At 34.9% G+C, this 10,371-nt stretch overlaps 1 pseudogene; it reads left to right on the top strand.

Annotated features, from left to right (window-relative positions):
- Nucleotides 1–588: 588 nt before the first annotated feature.
- On the top strand, nt 589–1,714 carry LOC138142321 (ribosome biogenesis protein BRX1 homolog pseudogene; annotated as a pseudogene).
- Nucleotides 1,715–10,371: the final 8,657 nt, after the last annotated feature.

Below are 10,371 nucleotides of genomic sequence, written 5' to 3'. Positions count from 1 at the left end.
AAATGAAAGAAAAGAATTATACAATATAAAGGGTGTGTAATGGGTTTCTGATCTACTTTTGGTAGAGGAAACATTTTCCCCAGTATTTTTCCATATCAATGAAATCACAAATCTAAACTGTATTTTCACTGAGATTTATGGGAATAGATGCGTGACTAGTTTATGGCTTTGGGTGGATATAATCTATTTTTTTTTTTTTTTTGCTTTTTGGGGGGGGGAAGGTAGGGCAATTAGGGTTAAGTGACTTACCCAACATCACACAGCTAGTGAGTGTTGTGTCTGAGGCCTGATTTGAACTCAGGTCCTCCTTACTCCAGGGCCAGTGCTCTATTCACTGCACCACCTAGCCACTCCTGAGTGAATATATTCTAAAGAAACAGAATAGGTAAAATGTGGGGAAGGAAGTAGTATTATATTAAGAGGAAATCCAGGAACCAGAGGTAGGGTTCATAGAAACAATATTTTCCTAATAGTATACTACAGACCACTTGAGCAGAAAGAAGAAATAGTTGAGGAGTTAGTCTGGTAAACATCACAAACCTACCAAAGGGATTAGGAAAATTATTTATGGGATGTTTCAACTATCTAAGCATTTGCTGGAATACCCTGCCCCACCTCTTCATTTTCTCCCTCTTTCTGATTCCTCATCTCTCTACCAAAATCAGGAACTTGCTTTTATGAGAATTTTATCTTTTAAAAGAAGAAGGAGGGCAATATGGTGGCTATCAAGAGGAAGCAGCATGGGCAGGGGGAGGCAAAGAGACCTAAAGGAAAGGGAAAAGAGGTCAGAGCACTGGCCAAATCATCTCTTTCAGCCCCAAAGAAGGCAGAGGAAGAGGAGTACCACATTCTGGAACCTGTCTCCAAAGGAGGATAAATGGAAGGATAATCTTCTCGTCAAGAGGAATAAATTCAGAACAAGATACTTAATGCAAGATTTAAGAAATTCAGTGCGTCATTCTAAAGCAGATAAGAAAGTGAACTGGAAGGACAAGTTGCTCGTCATTAATGAGGTTGGTGAAGTAAAGAAACCAAGAAAAAGCAAGATCTCCATTCAAATTCACCTCAAGGGCCATCAACTAAGTTCTTAGTTCAAAATATTCATACTTTGGCAGAGTTAAAGATGACTGGAAACTGTTTGAGAGGTTCATGTCCTCTTCTGCCATTTGATCCTACTTTTGACAAATCTCCACATTATTCTTTGATAATTCAGATTTTTTTGTACTCTACAATACCATCCCAAGAGTCCATTTGTCAGTCATTTGTTGACCATGTGTTTACCATTATGGACAATAGGATCTGTTTTCATAACTATCAGATTATAGAAGATGCTGCTCCTATAGAAACTGGACGTCATTTTGTCTTAAATCTCATAAATATTTTCCAATGCAGTTTTGGGGGACCAACTTTATATGAAAATCCATACTACCAGTCTCCAAATATGCAACGACATATAGTGAGAATTGCCAGAGCTGCAAAATACAAGGAGAGACAATAAGTCAAAGAAGTACAGAGGATCAAGAAGAAAAAAGAAGTAACTTATTCCAGAAGATCTTGCTGACAATGTCTTTAAGATGCCAGCTAAAGAAAAGCCAATGGAAATACTTTTTGTGAAACCAGAGCCCAAACTCAATTTGAAAACAAGAAATAAAAATGATATACAAAAGACAAAGAAAAATGAAGCAGAAGACTGAAGACTAAGAAAGCAGAATGAATCTATGGAAAACAAATGTTTTCCATTATCTTGTATTTATTTTGCATTCAATATGTAAATAATCTTTTATTATCCAGGACATTGATACCTGTTTAGTGAACCAATAAGCAAATCTAGGGTCAAAAGTGTTTGATAGGCAGAGGCCCGGAAGACAACCCTGCGTGGTGAAAAGGCTCGGATGAAGCCTGATCAACAAGTTGACCTACCAACCACAAGGGCCACTGCCAGGCCTATCACTGCAGGGCTGGGACTGGACAGAGCAGGGTAAGAGTCAAATGCAGGGCCCCTGGCAGGGGCAGCAGCTACTCCTGGGACTACCAATCCATAGCCTAGAAATTTAAAAAGCCCCTATCTGGACTTCCAGGGACCAGCACGGCAGAGTGAACCCCAGCTGCTCCAATCTCCCCCTCTGACCCTGAAAACATAGTAATTATTGCCCCAGGGCAAAACTTTAAACAGTAAGGCTTGGGAACCCTAGAGGAAGGGCATGGCTAGGGCCCTGCCTCAAAATGGGTAGAAAGAAGACTGTAAAGACAAAGACTCTGGAGTCCTACTATTGTGAGAGGGAAGAACCAAATTCAGAGGGAGACAGTGTTGACTCCACACCCACAGCTGAAGCCTCAACAGGGAAATAGTCTCAATCACAGAAAGCATTTTTATATGAGCACAAAAAGAACTTTGAAAACCAAATTAGAGAGAGAGAAGATAAAATGAATAATCATTTAAAAATCAAAATTGCAAAATTAGAAAAACATTACAATGAAGAAAACAGCTCCTTAAAAAGAAAAATATGTGATATGGAAAAGGAGCTCCAAAAACTAACCAAGGAAAATAATTTGCTAAAAACTAGAATCAACCAAACTGAAGTGAATAACTCTATGAGGAACCAAGAATTAGTCAAACAAAACATCAAGAATGAAAAATTGGAAAAAGAGGTAAAATATCTCAATGGAAAAATAACTGACCTGGAAAACAGATTCAGGAGAGATAATCTGAGAATCATAGGCCTACCGGAAAATCGTGATGAAAAAATGAGCCTGAACAACATCTTCCAAGAGTTCATCAAGGAAAACTGCCCTGAGATACTAGAACCAGAGGGTAAAATAGAAATCGAGAGAATCCACTGGTCGCCTCCTGAAAGATATCCCAAATTGAAAAGTCCTCAAAATATTGTGGCCAAACTTCAGAACTACCAGATAAAGGAGAAAATACTACAAGCAGCCAGAAAGAAACAATTCAAATATTACAGAGCCACAGTGAGGATCACACAGGATCTGGCAGCCTCTACACTGAAAGATCAGAGGAACTGGAATATAATTTTTCACAAGGCAAAAGAGCTCAGGTTACAACCAAGGATCACCTACCCAGAAAAACAACATATTCTTCCAGGCAAGGAGATGGTCATTCAATGATATAATGAATTTCCAGACCTTCCTGTTGAAAAAGCCAGAGCTCAATGGAAAATTCAACCTCCAATTATGAGATGTAAGAGAGACATAGAAAGGTAAACAAGGAAAACACACACACATACACACACACACCCTGTTATTTAATAAGAGCAAAATGTTTATAGACAAATAGAGGGTGTGGGTATAAATTACACAAAATGACAATTAAAAAAAAACCTTACTAAGGGCTACAAAGGGACTGCAATGGAAGAAGAGGAAAGAATGAAGCAGAAAAGGGTAAGATGCCACACGAAGAGGCATAAAAACAATATAGTAGAAGGAAAGAAGGGAGGGAGATGAGTGTTACATGAGCTTTTCCCTCATTGGTTCTGGTGCAAGGAGGGAATAACACAACCAGTTAAATAAAGGACTCTATGGAGAAGAGACACAAAATGTATCATAATAGAGGGAAAGAGGGGAGGGAGAGGAGCTTTGCATGAGATCTGTTCTTGTCAATCTTGGATCAAAGAAGAAATAACATACTACATTAAGTATAAAAATCTATCATATCCTACAGGCAGTAGGAGGGGGGAAGGGTTACAAAAGGGGGGGTGGTTAGAAGGGAGAGAATCAGTAAGGGGGAAGGAGAGGAAAAGAGAAGGGGGCTGTTAAGAAGGGAATACTGAGGGAAGTGGTGGTCAAAAAGAAAATTCTTAAGGAGGGGAAGGGAGAAGGGGAGAGAAATAAAAGCATGAACAAGGGAGGGAATAGGATGGAGGGAAAGAGACAGATAGTAATCATAACTGTGAAGATGAATGGGATGAACTCTCCCATAAAACCAGAGGTAGATAGCAGAGTGGATTAAAATCCACAATCCTACAACATCCTGTTTACAAGAAACACAACTGAAACGGGGGGATACACACAGGGTAAAGGTAAAAAGCTGGATTAAAATATATCATGCCTCAGCTAAAGTAAAAAAAAACAAAAACAGGGGTAGCAATCCTTATCTCAGATAAAGCAAAAGCAAAAATTAATCTAATTAAAAGAGATAAGGAAGGAAACTATATCCTGCTAAAGGCATCATCAAGAATGGAGCAATATCATTACTTACCATATATGCACCAAGTGGTATGACATCCAAATTCCTAGAGGAGAAGGCAAGGGAATTAGAGGAAGAAATAGATAGCAAAACTATACTGGTGGGGAACCTTACTCTCTCCCTCTCTGAACCTCAAAATAAGTAAGAAAGAAGTTAAGGAGGTGAATAGAATTTTATAGAGAGTATGTATGATAGATCTCTGGAGAAAACTGAGAAGGGATAAAAAGGAATATACCTTCTTTTCAATGGTACATGGCACAAACACAAAAATTGATCATGTACTAGGACATAAAAACCTCACAATTCAGTGTAGAAAGGCAGAAATATTAAATGCATCATTCTCAGATCATGATGCAATAAAAATCATATGCAACAAAGGGCCATGGAAAGATAGACTAAAAACTAATTGGAAACTAAACAATTTAATCCTAAAGAATGAGTGGGTCAAACAAGAAAATAGAGAAACAATCAGTAACTTCATTCAAGAGAATGACAATAATGAGACAACAAACCAAAATTTGTGGGATGCAGGAAAGGCATTCCTTAGGGGAAGTTTTGTTTCCCTGAGTGCATACATGAATAAATTAGAGACAATGGAGGTCAACGAATTGGGCATGCAATTGAAAAAGCTAGAAAAAGGAACAAATTGAAAATCTGCAATTAAATACTAAATTAGAAATAATGAAAACCAAAGGAGAGATTAATAAAATTGAAATTAAGTAAACTATTGAATTAATACATAAAACTAAGAGCTGGTTTTAAGAAAAAAAAATAAAATTTATAAACCCTTAGTCAATGTGATAAAAAAAGAAGAAAACCAAATTATGAGTATCCAAACTGAAAAGGGTGAATCTACCTCCAATGAAGAGAAAATTAAAACAATAATTAGGAATTATTTTGCCAAATTGTATGCACATAAATTTGACAATCTTAGAGAAGTGGATGAATATTTACAAAAATATAAGTTGCCCAGATTAACTGAAGAGGGAGTAAATTACTTAAATAACCCCATCTCAGAAAAAGAGATTAAACAAGCCATCAGGGAACTCCCTAGGAAAAATTCTCTAGGGTCAGATGGATTTACTAGTGAATTCTATCAAACATTTAAAGAACAACTTATTCCAATACTCTACAAACTATTTGGGAAAATTAGTGAAGAAGGAGTCCTACAAATTCTTTTTTATGAAACAAATATGGTACTGACACCTAAATCAGGAAGAGATAAAACAGAGAAAGAAAATTATAGACCAATTTCCCTCATGAATATAGAAGAAAAAATTTTAAATAAAATATTAGCAAAAAGACTACAGTAACTTATCACAAGAATAATACACTTTGATTAGTTAGAATTTATTCCAGGAATGCAAGGATGGTTTAATATTAGGAAAACCATCATTATAATTGATCATATCAACAATAAAACTAGCAGAAACCACATGATTATCTCAACAGATACAGAAAAGGCTTTTGACAAAGTAAAACATACATTCCTATTTAAAAACACTAGAAAGTATAGGAATAAATGGAGGTTTCCTTAAAACAACAAGTAACATCTATTTAAAGCTATCTGCAAGTATTATATATAATGGGGATAATTTAGAAGCATTTCCAAGAAGATCAGGGGTGAAACAAGGGTGTCCACTATCACCCCTCTAGAATCACCCACTAGAAAGGTTAGCTGTAGCAATTAGAGAAGGAAAAGACATAAAAGGAATCAAATTAGGCAAAGAAGAAAACAAGTTATCATTCTTTGCAGATGATATGATGATATACTTAGAGAATCCTAGAGAATCAAGTAAAAAACTACTTGAGACAATAAATAAATTTGGAAAAGTTGCAGGATATAAAATAAACCCACATAAATCCTTGGCATTCCTGTATATTTCTAATGAAATCCAACAGCAAGAGATAGAAAGAGAAATCCCATTAAAGTTACTGTAGACATTATAAAATATTTGGGAATCGACAACCCAAGATCTATATGAACACAACTACAAAACACTTTTGACTCAAATAAAGTCAGATCTAACTAATTGGAAAAACATCAAGTGCTCATGGCTGGGTCAAGCTAATATAATAAAAATGACAATTTTACCTAAATTAAATATTTAGTGCCATACCAATCAATTTACCAAAAAATTACTTTATAGAACTAGAAAAAATAGTAACAAAATTCATTTGGAAGAACAAAAGGTCCAGAATACCAAGAGAAGTAATGAAAAGAAATGCTAGGGAAGGTGGCGTAGCTATACCAGATTTTAATCTGTATCATAAAGCAGCAATCATCAAAACTACTTGCTCCAGGCTGGGGAATAGAGCAGTGGATCAATAGAATAGATTGGGTACATAAGACTCAGCAGTCAATGACTATAGTAATCTGTTGTTTGATAGACCCAAAGACCCCAGTTTTTGGGATAAGAACTCACTATTTGACAAAATCTGCTGGGAAACTGGAATATAGTATGGCAGAAACTGGGCATAGACCATTATCTAACACCATATAACAAAATTAAGTCTAAATGGGCGCATGATCTAGGTATAAAGGATGATACTGTAAGCAATCTGGGAAAGCAAAGAATAGTTTATGTCAGATTTATAGAGAGGGGAAGACTTTATGGCCAAACAAGAATTAGAGAGCATTATAAAATGCAAAATGGATAACTCTGACTACATGAAATTGAAAAGCTTCTGTACAAACAAAGCCAATGTAACCAAGATTAAGAGGAAAGTAGAAAATTGGGAAAGAATTTTTACAACCAATGTCTCTGATAAAGGTCTCATTTCTAAAATATACAGAAAATTGGGTCAAATCTATAAGAATACAAGTCATTCCCCAATTGATAAATGGTCGAGGAATATGAATAGGCAGTTTTCAGAGGAAGAAATTAAAGATATCTATAAGCATATGAAAAAATGCTCTAAATCACTATTGTTTAGAGAAATGCAAATCAAAAAACTCTGAGGTACCATATCTCACCAGTCAGATCAGCTAAAATGACAAAACAGGAAAATGATAGAGAGATGTGGAAAGGATTTGGATGGAAGGAAAAGGAAAAGATGCTGGAGAGGATGTGGAAAAATTGGAACACTAATGCATTTCTGGTGGAGTTGTGAACTGATTCAATCATTCTGGAGAGCAATCTGGAACTATGCCCAAAGGACTATAAGTAATTTCATATCCTTTGACACAGAAATACCACTTCTAGGGTTGTATCCTAAAGAGATCATAGAAGTGGGAGGAATACCCATATGTACAAAAATATTTATAGCAGCTCTTTTTGTAGTGGTAAAGAATTGGAAATTAAGGCGATGCCCATCAATTGGAGAATGGCTAAATAAGTTGTGTTATATGAATGTAATGGAATACTATTGTGCTATAGGAAACAAGGAGCAGATGGACTTCATATTTACCTGGAGAGGCTTATATGAACTGATGCTGAATGAGAAGAGTAGAACCAGGAGAAATTTGTACACAATTACAGACACAACGTATGTGTCAACCAACTTTCATAGACTGGACTTTTCTCAGCAATGCAGGGTTATAAATCAACTCCAAAAGACTCATGATGGAGACAGATGTCTACATTCAGAGAAAAGAACTAGAAAGAACAGAGTTTGAGTGCAGATTGAAGCAAATTGTCTGTTCTCTTTCTTTTTCTTGTTTGGTTTGGTTTTGTCTTTTCCATTGTTCATTCCATCTTATACAATCCTTCTTTATAACCTGACTAATGTCTAATGTGAAAGTATCTGTAGATCCGATACTTGATTGTATGCCACTATGTAGGGGGGGAGGGAGAGGAAGAAAATTTGAAACTCAAAGAACTGTGGAACTCAGTCTTGTAAACTAAAAGTAAATGAACAAATTAACAAAGACCCAAAAATTAAAAAAAAAAGATATAGATCAGAACAACTGAAAAAAAAGTGTTTGATAGAAGATAATTTTGGTCATCTCATTTTTTCAATAAAATAAAATGTCACAAGAAGAAGGAACCAAGATAAAGAAATTTTCTTCTTGATCTGCTTACTATCAGAAACTGTAATAGGAATGAGGAATGGAGTTATAGCACCATTTTAGATTAGATTATTGAAGAGAAGAAAAAACAGTATAGTCTGAGATAGATCCTAGATTTTTGTAGGTATATCAAAAGTTTCAAAGGAAGAATGGTTACTGTGGGATTCCATAGTTGAGGGATTAAAGACTGTGGGGAAAGTCAACCAAGGATAACTGGTATGCTCTCAAAAATGATATTCAGAAGACACACAGAGAACAAAGGGAGATTTATCTGAAGACATCAATATAAAGTCATTGGGAATTCAGTGACTAAATATACACACATATACATATAATGGAAACAAGACTGAATATTTGAGGCTGAATACAAAAGTATGGCATAGTCCTTAAGAAAGATAAAACTCAGAATGAAGTGAGACTAGGAAAGGAAGCTAAGGGCAACCAGAATATTGCTGTTTTAAAGTTATATAGGAGAAATAAGAAGGATCAAGGAAGGAATAGGTTGACTTGTCAAGGTCAGTACAATGATGATAACTGATGACAGACACATTAGGGTTTAATTCTAATTTTGTTTTTGTTTTCTCTGCCAATGGAGATGATGCTTGGATTGGAAAAGATAGGCAAATATGACTTAGTTAAGTAAGAAGTTAGTGAGAAAGAACATAGATACCCTAAATGAATTCAAATCACTAGGTCCAGATGAACTACATTCCAGGCTAATGAAGGAACTATAAAAGAATTGGTCAAAGGAACTGGGAGTGATTAACTTGCAAAAGAAGAGATTTAGAGCAGACAAAATAGCTGTGTTTAAGTATTAAGAGGACTGTTACCTGGAAGGGGGAATCAAGTTGTTCTTTTTGATCCTTGAAAGCAGAGTTAAAAGTTATAGTGTTACTAACAAAGAGGTAAATTTATGCTTCATGTAAAGAAAATTTTGTAATGATTAGACATAACCAGACATAGAAAGGACTGTTTTAGAGAGCAGCATCTCTCCCTTCATTGAAGATATCCAAGCAAAGGTGAGATTACTTACTGGGCATTTTATAGAGGGAATTCTTTTTCAGGTATGGTTTAAAATACATAGCCTCTGAAGTTAATTTCAAATTCTCACATTCTGTTACTCTCTGATATATGATTAAATAATTACCTCTCAGGTATTTATGTAAGTTCTCAATCACTGATCTTGTTGAATTTTAATAGATATGAACACAGATAAAAGATCATACTTGTGTCCAATACTTCTTGAAATGCCAAGTGTACATCTCCTTCATATTCCACCAAAACCTGGAGTCCTGAATGGATTCTAGGACTAATATAGAAGCATTTCTAAGAACCCACTTTGAGATATCCCTCAAATAACTTGTATTATGAAAAACTGATAACCTACCATAATGCATACTAGAATATTAACTCCAATTATCTTAATCCAGGATGTATTTCACATTTTCTAGGAAGCAAATTCTCTGGAAATTGCATAAACAGAATTCAGTTTATTATGAGTGGAACATATCGAGGTGCTTTAACATTTGACCACAGTGGAATGTAGCAAATCATTTAGACAATTATTATCATAAGAGGAAAGAATTGATGATGATTTGGGATTACATATATTATAATGCATGTAATAGCTTTGAAAATATTTATTTTTCATAATTTTTTCCTATCATTGAAAATAAATTCAGTGCTTATTTATTATTTTGTTTCCTTTGGGATTTATTTTATTTTGATTATATACATTTACATTATATTAATCTAGAGATATACACCTAAAAACACTGAAGTTTAATAGAATAGTGTTAAAAATGCATGGCCATCATTTGTGTGTATCTTTGACCCTAGAAAATTATTTTTTGGAGAGGAGGCATTTTTTTTTCTCTAAGGGTCTAGTGTAGGACATGCAAGAAGGGTAGACTAAATCCAAAAAGATGAAATTTAATAAAGATGAGTGTAAAGTCTTATACAAATCTTGTAATAACTTCAAAAGTACAAAATGGAAGAGATATAACTATGGCATTTTAGTAACAAAAGTGTAGTGTGGTTTTTAATGGATGGAAAGCTCATTTTAACTCAAAACTCTAGAATGGTAGTCAATTTATGGAATCACAGAATTATAGATTTAGAAGTCATTTTGTCTAATCTTCTCATTTTATGGATG

This window comes from Petaurus breviceps, unplaced genomic scaffold (genome assembly GCF_028583685.1).
Source record: "Petaurus breviceps papuanus isolate PSGF00001 unplaced genomic scaffold, PetGlider_PUasm1.0 90564, whole genome shotgun sequence".
In the NCBI taxonomy this organism is placed as follows: domain Eukaryota; kingdom Metazoa; phylum Chordata; class Mammalia; order Diprotodontia; family Petauridae; genus Petaurus; species Petaurus breviceps.
This window is presented reverse-complemented; position numbering and strand designations above follow the sequence as displayed.